Source organism: Argopecten irradians, chromosome 13, assembly GCF_041381155.1.
Source record: "Argopecten irradians isolate NY chromosome 13, Ai_NY, whole genome shotgun sequence".
In the NCBI taxonomy this organism is placed as follows: domain Eukaryota; kingdom Metazoa; phylum Mollusca; class Bivalvia; order Pectinida; family Pectinidae; genus Argopecten; species Argopecten irradians.
In genome coordinates this window covers 17,175,651-17,189,891 of record NC_091146.1, presented here as the reverse complement: position 1 = coordinate 17,189,891, position 14,241 = coordinate 17,175,651, and the positions used below count along the sequence as shown (strand labels likewise).

The 14,241-nt window shown below is 33.6% G+C and overlaps 1 protein-coding gene across 3 annotated transcripts in view; it reads right to left on the bottom strand.

Moving 5' to 3' along the window:
• Nucleotides 1-13,998, bottom strand: part of LOC138306152 (uncharacterized) — a 90,869-nt gene extending 76,871 nt beyond the window's left edge. The window contains exons 1-2 of one of the 3 annotated variants that reach the window (XM_069246539.1): nt 13,928-13,998; nt 9,937-10,136 (exon numbers count right to left, since the gene is read on the bottom strand). The gene's annotated coding sequence lies outside the window, so the exon portion shown is untranslated. Of the gene's footprint in view, nt 1-8,764; nt 8,833-9,936; nt 10,146-13,927 lie in introns of those variants that run through there. The other 2 variants (XM_069246541.1, XM_069246542.1) reach the window with 2 other exon arrangements.
• Nucleotides 13,999-14,241: the final 243 nt, after the last annotated feature.

Here is a 14,241-nt window from a genome sequence, read left to right as displayed (position 1 = left end):
TTAATGGAGAAGAGGAAAGCAATTAGAAAGGAAGTGAGATGGGAATTGTGGGTAAAATTGATGACGGATATCAAGCTTGGGGTAATTACCTCCAATCTTTAAAACACGACAGACTATTTATACTGCTGGAGTGAGGGTAGGGACCCCAAATTGCACTGTCATTTGTTTCGTAATTATTGAGGAAAGCGATGATTATTCCGACACTGCCGGAAAGAAAGAAGGATCTATGGAAGGTGTTCCACCCAAACCGAACCAAACTAGTACAGTGTTGTTGTTGTTATTTTCTAACTTTTATTTTTTTTTAATATTTTTCTTTCGAAACAAAACATATCCGATTATCTTTGAAAAATGTCTGAGTATACATGTACAGTATAAATATAACGCCATTAACAACGTCAAAATATATAACAGGATTTTGCTTTAATTTAACTGATCTTGGCTTTCATGGTTACAGAAATATAACTAAGTATGTAAGATTGTTCATGCTACTGCATAGCGTTTTTTGTTATTTACCTATTTGTATTGCATAAATTTCATCTTTATTAAATTAATTTAATTAAAAAATCTATAAGATATCCTTATCCAGAGAACCGATACCCCTACCTTACACGTCTTGTCTATTACATATTTCCTTATTTCTTCCTGTTTTTGCAATCTCTATTCCAAAACTTTGGATACATATATGTTTTTCAACCATTTAGGTATATACGTCATTTCATTCCTTTAGCCTTACTTGTTTTAGGTGTGCGACTTAACTTCACATGTATTGCGAATGAAAAGAAATCACCGCAAATTGATCCTACCACATGTATAGTACTAGAATCATATTACTATAAATCGCAACATAAATCATTGCGAAAATGTCATTACACATAAAAACGTGAAGTTACGTCGTTTAATGAAAATTATTTGACCTACATTAAGTAAAATTAATATGATCAACATTAAAAAAAGCCCTAGACATTATATATTACTCTGTAGCTCCAACGTTTTTGGAAGGATATCAAGGAGGATTGCTAAATTTACTTCTTACTTCCTCATATGAGTTTAGTTGTTTCGAAAATAATCTGATTTAAATTGACTAAAACTATTATGATTAATTTTAATAAAAGTCCTAGTCATTACTATTTGATAACTCTTACTTTACAGAATATAATTGCACTTTACCCTGAAATGATCAGATATCATACAGTACAAACCGTTTTATAAGCCCAACGTACTTGGCACGGTATCGTTCAGGTGTTTCGATTGTTAAATTTCTACTGCTTCCTTTCTCGTATGAAAAATATGTTAGTGATATTATCAATAGACAATTTTATGACCATAATTACTAAGTTACAAATGAACACGTCTCTATCCTTATGCACTTGCTCTAAAATTTTCCGAATCAATTGCTAAACGATTTTTATCTGATCAATGACACGCGATGACGTAATAAGGGCTATATTTAACTAGATTTGAGTGTTTTCATTGTAAAACGAAAAGTTTCAATAATATGTATAGCCAGTTTTGGAAAAGCAGATCATAAGTTGATGAAACATCGATTTGCTGTTTACTGAAAATCTATTAAGTTTAATTAGACCTGACAGTCTATCTGATAAAACATCAAATTAACCAGGATTGCGCACGTGATTACTGCGTTTTATCTAAATCACATTGACGCTTGTGCCAGATAAGGCCATTAGTGTATTTAGTTGATTAGGTCTTCACTATGTATCAAATCAGTGTCAAAATTAAATATCATATGATTGCCAAATAGAAATTGATTTTAAAGGGCAAAACTGCATTTGGTGCAGGATGTATTGATTTCAGTATAGACTTATCAATATGTCGGCACCAATAATATCAGTAATTAGTTAAAAACAACAATAACAAAAAGTAATTTCTATTTTTGCTCAGTACTATACCAAATATCCTACTTTTTTTGTTGAACTAGAGCGTCAAATGATTGTTTTCAATATCCAAGTGTTAAAAAAGTTTTCAAAAAATATAACTGATATTACATTGAACACTATACAATTATAACTTTCTGTGTTCTTTATACCATGTACATTGTGTATCCATCTTGTAGTGCCTTTTTCTTTGTATACTATTATGTCCTCAAGTAACACATTTTCATGTGTCTGGGTGAATCAATAAAAATCTTGAAATCTTGTTTTAAGCCAAGGTAAGGTTGAAGCGACACAATATTCAATATAAACAATTAGTACTAGGGCTGCGTTGATATGTTTCGACATATTACCGCAAGCCCTCCACACCTGGGTAGCGAGTTCGAATCCCATGTTGGGCAGTTGCCAGGTACTGACCGCTAGTCGGTGTTTTTTTCTCCGGGTACTCCGGCTTTCCTCCACCATCAAACCTGGAACGTCCTTACATGGCTCTGGCTTGTAATAGGACGTCAAACTAATAGAACCCAAAACTAGTACAGTGTAAACTGCTCTATGATCGTATATATCATACAATTCGCGACCACAGGTTCTTTGTTACAGAAAATCAACATTCATATATATTACATAGTTTACATAACGGATGGGCTATTCAAAACTACACGTTTATTAAAAAATATATACTTGAACTGATCATGCTGGGCCTATCATAGCATTGTATTCTTTTCAAAAAGACGCCTGTCAATAAATATAAATTTTACTGTTGATTTATAAGTGTCATTTTAAAACATAGTGTATCATGATTATAAACGAACTATACCTAATAATTATATTTCCAAATAATTTATATAGATGACACTGTTAAATGTTGTTTAACAAAGCGACATCTAGATATAATATAAATAATTCATAATTATTATAATTTTTAATAATTAATAATTTGATGATGTTAAATAAAAATAAAACCATAATCATATCAGTTTGTGAAATATTTCCTACTTACCTATAAATGTGTGAATATAACAGTATTATAGAACAGAATATAACTGTATGTAGACATAAAAAATCAAGAATTATTAAGACCATTCAAAAGTGAGTGTGTCCCTTCTCGTGTTGATGAGACCAGTCATGCATAGTCAACGTCGGGGAGAAATAATTTCTTAACATAAAAGAGATCAATTATCTTCAGTTTTATTTTAAAAGACAGTACGCATTTTGTCTGTGAAAACAAAGCATTAACATTATCTCATTGAAGAGTTAGATTACTTTTATTGCCACTGTATCCCGTGAAGTAATAACACGTTGAGATTACATACGGGTTGTTTTCATTTTTCTTAATGTATTTGTAACGAGTTTAATACTGGGTGAAACATTTCTTATAACAATCCTATTATTTTATTGAACCTGCATCATTTGCAAGTCTACACCACAATGACAATGATATTGATGTGATGTTATTTCGTGTATTTTAGATGTAACAAATAACACCCTTATAACGTTGTGCACAGCAGGTTTCTGAACAGTTAATGGAAGTTGATGACGTATTTAACAAGAATCAATGACATGCAATTAATGATAACTGATGACGTAATTAACAAGAAGTGATTATGTCACATATTTCATTTAAATTGTGATCGATTTTGGTTTTTCAATTTTTTTAATCAGAACGTTATCAACTGCCCTGTTTATTGAACTTAGGCATTGGATCCCTAAATCTATTGATAAAAGACTTAAAATTGCTGTAACTTCATGTCAATAACAATGAAGATACAAAGTGAAGCATATCACAGCACTTGATTTTACATGTGGATTTACGCTTCTTCAAAGTCTATCATTATAGTATAAAACATTTATCAGATTCAGATACTGTTGTTCATATTGACATTATTTCTACATACTGTAAACATAATATTTCAACGGTAGTTTTATTTTTGCGCTTTTCGTGCCGTCATTGCAGCGCTTAGTTTGTAAAAGGGTATTTCCGGTCTTGAACAACTAAATTGTGCTAATTTTCATTCACACTAATAAATAATGATTTTCGCGATTTCATCAAAATTTGAATGCGCTAAATTATTTACAGTACCGATCTATTTGTTAAAGAAATGCATACCGCACCCGGTCCTATAGCACGACTGTGTGCTTATCGATAGGCCACGCCCACTTTGATATAATGGCCAATACTTTGTCAATAAAAGCTTTACAGAGATTTATAATCTTGTGTCATATTGTAGTTTACCTTTGACAAATAATATGAAATGTAGTCAATTACCAACGCTCCAAGGGGCAGCGAATATCTCTTATTCAACTTCTCAAGCGTCTCGCTGACATGCATTTTAACAAAAGCGTCTAGCAGAAATCGATCTTGACAAAAGAACCCGTGTTATACATGACAACTTATGCTGATTTGCACTTGATTTCGAAATGAAGTGTATTATAATAATAAAGTGCAGGAATAAATTGAATTCTTCTGTATTTGGAGAGATTTTCAATTGATCATTAAATACTCACAAAACTGCACCATATCTGTGTTTGCTTTCACACCTCCCCGTCTCAACTTTTATAAAAATCTTTGAATGGATTTTTGTTAACACCGATAAGGGTTTCACAACCAAGGTAAAATGGACGGACATCAAAAGCCCATATACAATGACAGCAGGCCACATTTTGTGCAGTTCATGGCTGTTCAAAAGACTGCAAAGAACATCGACAGCGGTTTAAAGGATTTAAATAACAGTTTGTATCCATTCATACTCAACATCAAATCGGTAACAAATTGTGGTATGGAATGATTTTCATTACTTTTAGTGGTTTGTAACATATGACGACTATTGATTTTTGCCTCAAGCTAATATTGATATGAAATGGAAAGATAAATACATTTTACATTTTTTTTTCTTTAAAGTGCACAACTTGGACAACCTTTTATAAGAGTAGGTGACAATTTACTGAATCTTAAACAGTTATTTGTCCATAAATCTAATTCATGATGAAAAACAGTATAATGACACAGTGGGAGTACGTTGAGGGCATGCACATGTGACGAAATAGCAATGTCATTGGAAATCGGCCTTGTTAAAGATTATAAGACTCTTTCATAAGTGGATATGAAGGATAGGGATATTCTACCCGAGGGTTACAAAATGTAGTAAAACCCGAGGCTTGCCGAGGGTTTTGCAACATTTTGTGATCCCGTGGGTAGAATATCCCTATTCTTCATATCCACTTATGAAAGAGTATTTTTCTGTCATACCTCGACGTTTTATTGCAATTTTACAACTATAATATCCCGCCATTTTGAAATAAATGTTGAAGAAATCCACGGCTGAAAGTCAATTTTTCATACATGAAAAAATACGTGATATTTTCAACAAAAATTCCGTTGTTTGCATCTTTTATTGTTAAACCAGTTAAGTTTGTGAATAAAAATGTTAAAATTTTACCGAGGAAATAGAAATTTTGTTGATGCCGTGACGTCACGAGGCTTTATTGCATGGGTAGCCATGCAATATAGCCTCAGGCGGCATGACTGATTGCCCTAGACCAACCAGTATTACACCGGTAGGTATGAAAAAAAAAGAAATGGCTACTGAAGGATTCCGATATTTTACTGGTTAGAAGGTCATCTGGGTACTGTTTTACAAGCATATTTTTTAGCCATTTATGAAGATCTCACACTATAGTTCACATATATTGTAACGCTTTAAAGACTACTGGACCTTTTACAGGTATACATGAATTCTTATAGAAACCATAGAATCCGGTCAATAGCACGATTGTCTATAAAAAACACCCGTGTAACATTTACTTTACGGACCTTTGTTTACAAGAAAATTGCTAATAAAGGCTGAGCTCATCAAAACTCCATGTTATATTACAAATTAAATACTTGAATTGATATTGATGGGGCCATGTTAGCATCATATCATGTTAAAAATAATTAATAATTTCATAATATTAAATAAAAATATAAAAAAACACAATCAGGTCAGTTTTTTAAATATTTTCTTTCTGTTACTTACGTTTGAATGCATGAATATTACACTTGACTAATTAAGCTGAAAATACATACCTAATTTAATCGATTCTCTTATCAAGGATATTGCAATATTTCTGCAAAAATAGGAAATACCAGTGAACCTGCGCAATTATATCGTTTGAGCGATGGAACAAGATACAATATGAAATTGACAGTTAATCCAATGGCGGTAGACGATTGGATATCTCCGGAATTAATGTGTTTCCGTGTTCAGTTTCGGGTATTAGTATATACCATCAGTATAAATAGCAATATTATCTGTGTAAATTGTTATCGCTGTCAAGGGATCACGAACAGTGGCCATTTGACCCCGGCCAGCACGTGCAGAAATGTAATAACACGCGGCATGAAAAATGGTGCTCAGCAAATGGGATGCGGTATACAGTGGTCAGCGATACGAGGACAGTTTATCATCGTTTATTACAAGTCCTATGAGTAATGATAATAGTTGTTGTTTGGTCATGAACGACGGTACAGTTATATCTACTGTAAATCAACATTAGTTCGCGGCTACTAAATTTCGCGATTATCTTTTCAAAACATTTTCGCGGAGATTAAGTTTCGCGATTTAAAAAAAATGAACTGAATTGAGATATATTTGAATTTAATTGTGCAAGAACAGTCTAAGATATTTTTTACGCGAAGATACAATTAAGCGAATTTACCTTGATCGCGAAATTTGCGAAAATAAATCGCACGCGAAAGAAAGTTGGTTTGCAGTAAACGGCATTGAATGTGTTCGTTAGAGGAGCCAATTTGGATTGTCATTTTACTAGCGTTCCATAAGGTATATTAACCTTCTTTTAGTATACAGTGCCATGCCAAAGGCACTAGAATTCAGTCACGCCTTTTTTGCCTGATCTGTTATGCATTTTGATACATCTACTAACAATATTTATTGGTTCGTTTTTCAACGAGTTTTCCCTAGAACTCATAACATATAGAAGACAACTCCTTAAAAACAAAATTGTGCATTTTCGTAGCAGATTTTAAGAGATTTTATGATGTTTAATCTGTAGAATTTAGAAGCAATGATAAAGAACGCAATGGTATCAAGAATGTTGTTCCACTGTATTTTATCGTTTTGATTGAATAAGCTTAGACGGAATATTTCAAATTTATTGGAAAGAAAGTGTTTAAAACAGTTTCATAAAAGTAATGGAAGTATATTTGTCAAAATTAACGATATGTGTAGTAAAATTATGACGCTGACGCGATCCAACATGTCGGACATATTACTGGAAACCTTGTAAGTTATACTTCATAATTAATAATTTGTTTTAAGAAATATTTTTCTAAAAACATACATACATTTTACAGTATATTGTCGATATATACAAATGTAACAACGAATACTAGAGACACAACCAGTTCTATTCCATGTAAATGATTACTTTGTGTAACATCTATATCCATGTCTCTGTTTAAACTTGATTTAAAATTAGATTACTTTCCTTTTCAATTTCGTTATTGCACTAACTTAATATATATATTTTTTTTCTAAATCTCCATTATAAATGTTTAAGCGCCACTTTAATTTCGCCATTTGTAATTGTACACTTTTGATAAACATGTCAGTTCAAAATCAATATTTGTATCCTCATATGATACATAATCAAATACATTATACTGTTTTAAACTAGTGCGTAATTCCCTGGTGGAATTCAATTTACAAACTTATTCAATAAAACGTATCATTTGAATATTAAACCTGTTTATTATCGTCCAAGTATGTATTGTATGTACCCGGTAAAATAAATGTTGTAACATATATTTGAATTATTAATGAAAACGAACTGCATGAATATGTTGGTGATGTGCGGTTTAACGATAAAAAAAGCAATATATCAAAATAGATAATTCCCATTTTGAATAAATGAAATGGATTTTTTAAAACAATAAACCACAATTTAATTAAGGGGACGTTACTGCTCTTACATAAGTCAATTTAGGAACGGATTCCAAAATAAACAACTATCGATTGTTCATTAATTTCCCAGATTTAAAACTGAATTGAACTGAACATTAAAAATGTACATTAGTATCGGATATATTTTGCGATGCGTTCTAATACTCAACTTTCAAGCAATAAGAGAATTGGTTTATTACCTTCAGTTTTCAGAATAACGTGCATGTCACTGATTGAGGTGTGCTGCTCGGCATCTTTCGCAGTTTAACGTTTATTAGCGTAACACGACCAGGCAGGATGTTACTTGTCTTGTGAAGTATGTTGAAGTGGTATAACCTTTTTGCAAATGATCAGACTTCTGCAACTTGATTGGCATAACGACCAACAGTTAAGGCCATTTATGGACTGCCTTTCCTGTAAGCGATGTGTGACGTGGTGTGAATGTCTATACGTATTAGGAGGCTGTGGTATATTGGAAACAATTGCCATTTTGATAGTGATATTGCTCTAAATCATGCCGCTAACGAACCAAACAGGTACATTATACTAACAAAGGGCAACACAACATGAGCATACTGCATCCTCCCAAAACATATACACTCTCCTTACTCTCACACATCACATACAATAGAGGCCATCCGTGAATGACTTCAGCTGATAATTAATAGGATGTTACTCCATTTGTCGAAAAATTCTTACGTATGAAGGAAGTTAATGTAAATACACACAAAACCTTATGAAAAGATCACTTCACTAAATGACAGACTCGTACCTTGAAACCTCGCACACTTAATAAATGATCCTATCGATAACATCGTGTGTATTAGCAGCGTGCCTCGAGTTTCTGTAAATAAATCAAGCTTCCTTGTGAAAAAAATCTAGATCATTGAGACGCTTTATCACCGTTCTGATAAAAACATGGCGGCTCCCTACCTTATCACCTGATATCGCGTCCTAATCGTTGTTTTCTGTGACTGCTTATCCACATTCCATCAATCTAGTCAAATCCCATATCACTAGGCCCTAATGATAACTAGCAGACGGCACTCTTTCTAACACACGCGATCGATAAATCCGGTCCGGTGTTGGTTTTTGGTATTAGGTTGTGCAATTCACTGTTTGAAATTGTTTGTATGAAACGTGATATGTTAGTTGCTTTTATAGCGTGTGTGGCGTATTTATTTCATATGGTTTTGTGCATTAGCTCATTGGCAAAGGTATCATATTAAAGATGCTCCACCGCCGACAGAGCATAAATGATGAATATCATTTGAACAACAATTGGTGTTTAATCATGTATATATATGTTTAATAAACACAATAAATAAAATAAAATAATTTGTTTTGCCTTTGGTGCATGGACAATCAGTACTTCCTTCCATATAGGATATAGTGCCGCGGATTTTTTTCGGGATGCAATTAATTATTTTTTATATTTTTAACTTAAAATAAAATTAGAAGCTCAAACATTTCAATGGTGGTAATGGTGTAAAGTTAGTAACTTTTGTAACTGAAGAAAAGTACTAAATCGTCTGCTCCTTTTTTTGATAGTGACAAAATGCCATTTGTCAGCAGTGGAGCATCTTTAAATAACGTTATATTATCAATGCTTTGCTGTACGTTGAGGCAAAAAATTCCTGATGAATAGGTGGTCAATAAACTCTTAAACTAAATAATAACAATTTTGTGTGTTTGACAATATGCATCAGTGAGGGCACACTATCATGGGCATGGAGACACAACACTTATAACATGTCCCAGTCTCTAAAAACATACCCACCAGTCCTCATCCATCTCCCATTAATTATATGATACAATGTATGTAGTTTCACAACACAACAGGACAAAACTTTAGACAATTTTAGGCTTAGCTTAAAACTTTTTTGTGATCTTGAGGCTTTGTTAACTAATTTACAGTAGTGTACTTCATAAATATTATATGACATTTTCACATAGCCACTTATTTTCGGGTACTTTCCTTAAACTAGAAAAAAAGAACAAATTTAAGTCTATAGCCAACGATATCGCGAAAAATTCCATTCCTCGCAAAAAATATTTGGCTTTACGGTACCATCTGTTTTATATCGTGAATGATTTTTCCTTACCTCCAGTCATGTGTGCCGAAGTGTTGTCTCTTATTAGGGTTTCCCTCTAGAGCAATGATGATAAGTATTCCTGTGCAGACATGTCTAATGCTCTAAAGGGCTTCCAATATCATACAATGGTCGACTTGCCATGAAAATGCAGCAAAACTGGAATGAACTGTCTCTCCTTGTAGCCTGATGTCTCTTTCTATGTTTTCCATCTAGAAAAATATTGATGTGTAATTCCAATCATCAAGCTAAATACCTTTATTTTCTGACTACACATTTACATGTAGAATAGCACAGTTACCTGTACTTTCCCTGTTGAAAACCTACAGTATGCTGCATCACTTATAGTGCTATTGCGTGAACATCTATCTCCATTTCCCCTTAAGCAGAAAACCACTACGAGGAAATAGACGCGATATTGATGATACCGGGTGATTATAGACCATTGTTAATCAATTATGGATAGTTTTGGTTTTGTGGAATTAACACCTTCAATGAAAACATAAATTCGACATGCAATATGCCCGTAAATCAAATGTCAATCGCACGTATTATCATGTCTTATATGTGCGATACTTTTCATAAGCTTGCGGAAGAAATTGTGGTATCAGGCGTTCTGGCGTTGTAAAGCTGTACATATAGTAGAGGCGCCAGATGTACGATATTGGCATTGATGGCTTTGTTGTTCTCTAATTTCTAAACATGACTAAAAAGAAATAAAAATCTCACACTTGTAGGCAAAAGACATTTTTTTTTATTAATTTTTGTGTTTCCGCTACCGCCGGCAACTCACATTCACTAAGATGAGCCCTCTACTGAAGGCCAAACGTGAGACGACGTCAAGGGAGACGTTAGGAAGATGAAAGTCAGTAAAGACGAAGAGAATAGATGCATGTAATGTCCTAGATTTAGTCGTCTTTGACGATATTACAATATGGGAAGCACTGCTAACGCCCTTCCTGCAGGACTGCCTTAATGCTCTCCGTTTGGAGTCAGTTTAGAAGAAACGTAGCCGTTTCAAGGTCATAAAATTGAAGAGACAGCACATCTTCTTCATTTCACGTAGTTGTCTTGTATTACGAGTTTATATTATAATTTGGTACATGTTGTTGTATCTTCATCTATTGATCTCCATGTAGTCTAATAGAGCACTGTCATATGGTAACTATTGCCGAAAATATAGATCTTGCGAGGCGACTAAATAAAGTATTATATATACCTTTTCTAGTATATTTCTTTGTCAACTTTGGTTTTGTTGCTTATTTGTACCCCCAAATACATTAGGATTATTTACCATATATCAGTATTTGGTCAAGTAAACTAGTTTGAAATAATTGTTGAAAAACTCCGTCCACCTGCGACCAATAAATTACAAATTATCAATATCTGTCTCCAACTCATGAACTAGAAATGGAGAGTCACAGTCAGACCATCCAACTTTGGTGGTGGTCCTACGTCTTCACATTGAATACTACAGGCATTTTCCATAGATCACCAACTACAGTTAATTTACAACATACAACCCAATCCAAAGCCATTTTCTATTGCTGCATGCAATGTTTTTCGTTATCAACACTAACACCACCTTGTGAGAACAACAAAAACAACAACAAAACTCCCAAGGCAGATTTAATTAAGATCAAGAATCCGGACCTGTAACGGTCCTGGTTTTATTGTATCCGGAATTTCCCACTATTTCTCATAGAATGTGAAAATGCACCGTGTGCCGTCATGACACATGCCGAGGGCAAAGTAACCAACAAAACAGAGTTCGGACGCGGCATCTTTACGGAATCCGCCAACCGTGACCGTTAATCCCTTCGAATAATGTATATACATTTCCGCGGCAGAATCTTTCTTTATTTTGGTCCAAGCGTCTTGCTGAGACTGATTTTTAATTAGACCACTTTTATCGATTAGTCTAGCCTGTTTCTATAGAAGAACTCAGCGCCGTGTTAAAGTCAATGGGTACTGTGTAAAGGGTTAAAAGGGCTCGTATGTGTCACAACCTTTCTTAAGGTCACATCTAATATAAAATATGTGTATGAGTATAAAGCAGAGGTTCAGGCAACACACACAGCGATAAAAAGGACAGCATAACTTTAGAGTATATCTTAAAGAAATGGAAATCAATATATATGAATCTATAATTACACCGCTGACCGATAGTATTTTGTTCTTTACCAAAAACAAGAGCAAACGAATTTGTATTTTTCTTCAGTTACTAAAGTTAATAACAATCACACCATTACAACCATAGAAAAGTTTGAGCTTCTTATTTTTAACTTAATGATAGAAAAATAAACAAGTTTATAAAAAAAGGACTAGTAAAATATAGGCAGTAGAAAATCCAGCTCCTTCAAATGAAAATATATATATATATAAAGTATCGAGTGTCTTTCTTATTTTATTTATGATAATTAAACAATATATCTATTGAATTTGAGTCAACTGCAAAGGTCATTTCTTGACAAAATAGTAATTTCTAAAATCATAAAAAAGGTACAGTAGTTTATTATACACGTATCTTCAAAGTATTTTCATTCAACATTTTACGTGTTACATACATTTAAATGAAGGTACCATTCAAAGTTTATCGACATTTCGCGTACTACTCTGTGAAGACTCCAGAACAAAACCACAATACCACTTCCCCTATTGTTCCTCCTCGCGCTAATGGCCTGGTCACACCTAAGTCTACAGATACACATCGCAATACACAGGTGTACACGGCCGTAAACCTAGTACATTGATGCTATCAGCTTATAATGTTATTTCTGTATTCACCGTATTGTTCATAAGCGATATAACAAATATGTCACATGTTGAAGAGAGTTAGCTTCTCCTGTCATTAAAGTTTGAGATTGGGTATAGAATGTTGTTTTTTGGGGTTTTTTTTAAGAAAATAAAAGAATAATAAGGTTAAAGAGGGCCGCAATGTACTAAAAACTAAACCTTGAAATTTAAAGTTTCGAAATGCCAGTGTTTAACCCATTTAGACTTTGTCAAAATCACAAACAAAATAATGTTCATTCATCATATACTACAATTCCTAATAATGAAAGCTACATATGCAACAATAAGCCCGGAGTTTATTGGCAATAAGGTAGATTGTTTACAACATTCAAAAAAGATAAAATGGCAAAATGACCATTTAGTGATGGATTCATGATTCATTCTTCTTCCCATGGCATAAATGTCCAAAAGTCATATATACAAATCATATCTGCATAACACATGCCAACAATAATGCCAAATGGGGAAGGGAAATGAAATGAAAGGGAGATTCAGAACAAATTAGAAAGAGAGAAAAGGGAAAACATACTTTTGAATAATCTAAAATTAGCCGTACCAATGGCGTCGATGTTGGAGCGTCAATGATGTGGATGAAGGATTTCAATTGCAGTTTTTCATTGTGTGTAGCTTTTGAAAAGATTTAAAATTAAAACTGTGATACAAAGTGATGGAGCTAACTCAACTCTTAAATAAGTTAAAGTTGTGTCTGTTACGATGCCATCGTGATTTTAACACTACATGTATATATAATACCTTAAGTTCAAGAAACACACACGTAAACTCAAATTTATTTTCAACTTCGCTAGCCAAAGGTATTAAGTACGATTCTCTTCCTACGAAAGAGAATTTCCTACGAAAGAGAATCGGACTAATACCCTTGGCTAGCGAAGTTGCTTTATTTTACGCTAACAAACTATTCAGATACTTGTGTAGTCAAAAAATGAGCATTTACTAAATTCATAAGGATGTTTATATATGACGCTCTAAAATAATCGTAATGTTTGTTTGCGTTTATCGCTGTTTGTAATGTCTAATAGTATCTCAAGAGTGACAGGAAGAAATGAGTGTCCACAGGGAGTGCACAGGGTATATCAACATTTGAAATAAGGGGACCGCAATAAACTCTGGGAGGGATTGAGTTCATTCGCGCTACTTAATCATTCAAACAACCAAAACAAAATCAGCTCTAACAATATGCGATACTCACCCAATAAATCTAACCTGTAAAACACTGCCACGGATGTCTTACAAACAGAGAGAATCTACCCACATTACACTATGTCGCTAACAATGACAAATTCGGACGGAATTCAAGTCACGTATAATGTGCAAACCGCAAACGGAATGTTATTTCCGGATCATCATAAACCACCCGGCATAATGAGGCATAACGGGTTGATGATCTGTCTGTACCAGGCTAAGCATTTCACCATCACGTAATATCATCGCTCAACGGGTAATGACTTATACGGGTAGCTTTACTGCTTGAGGGGGTAGGGAAAGAGGAATGTCACATGATCT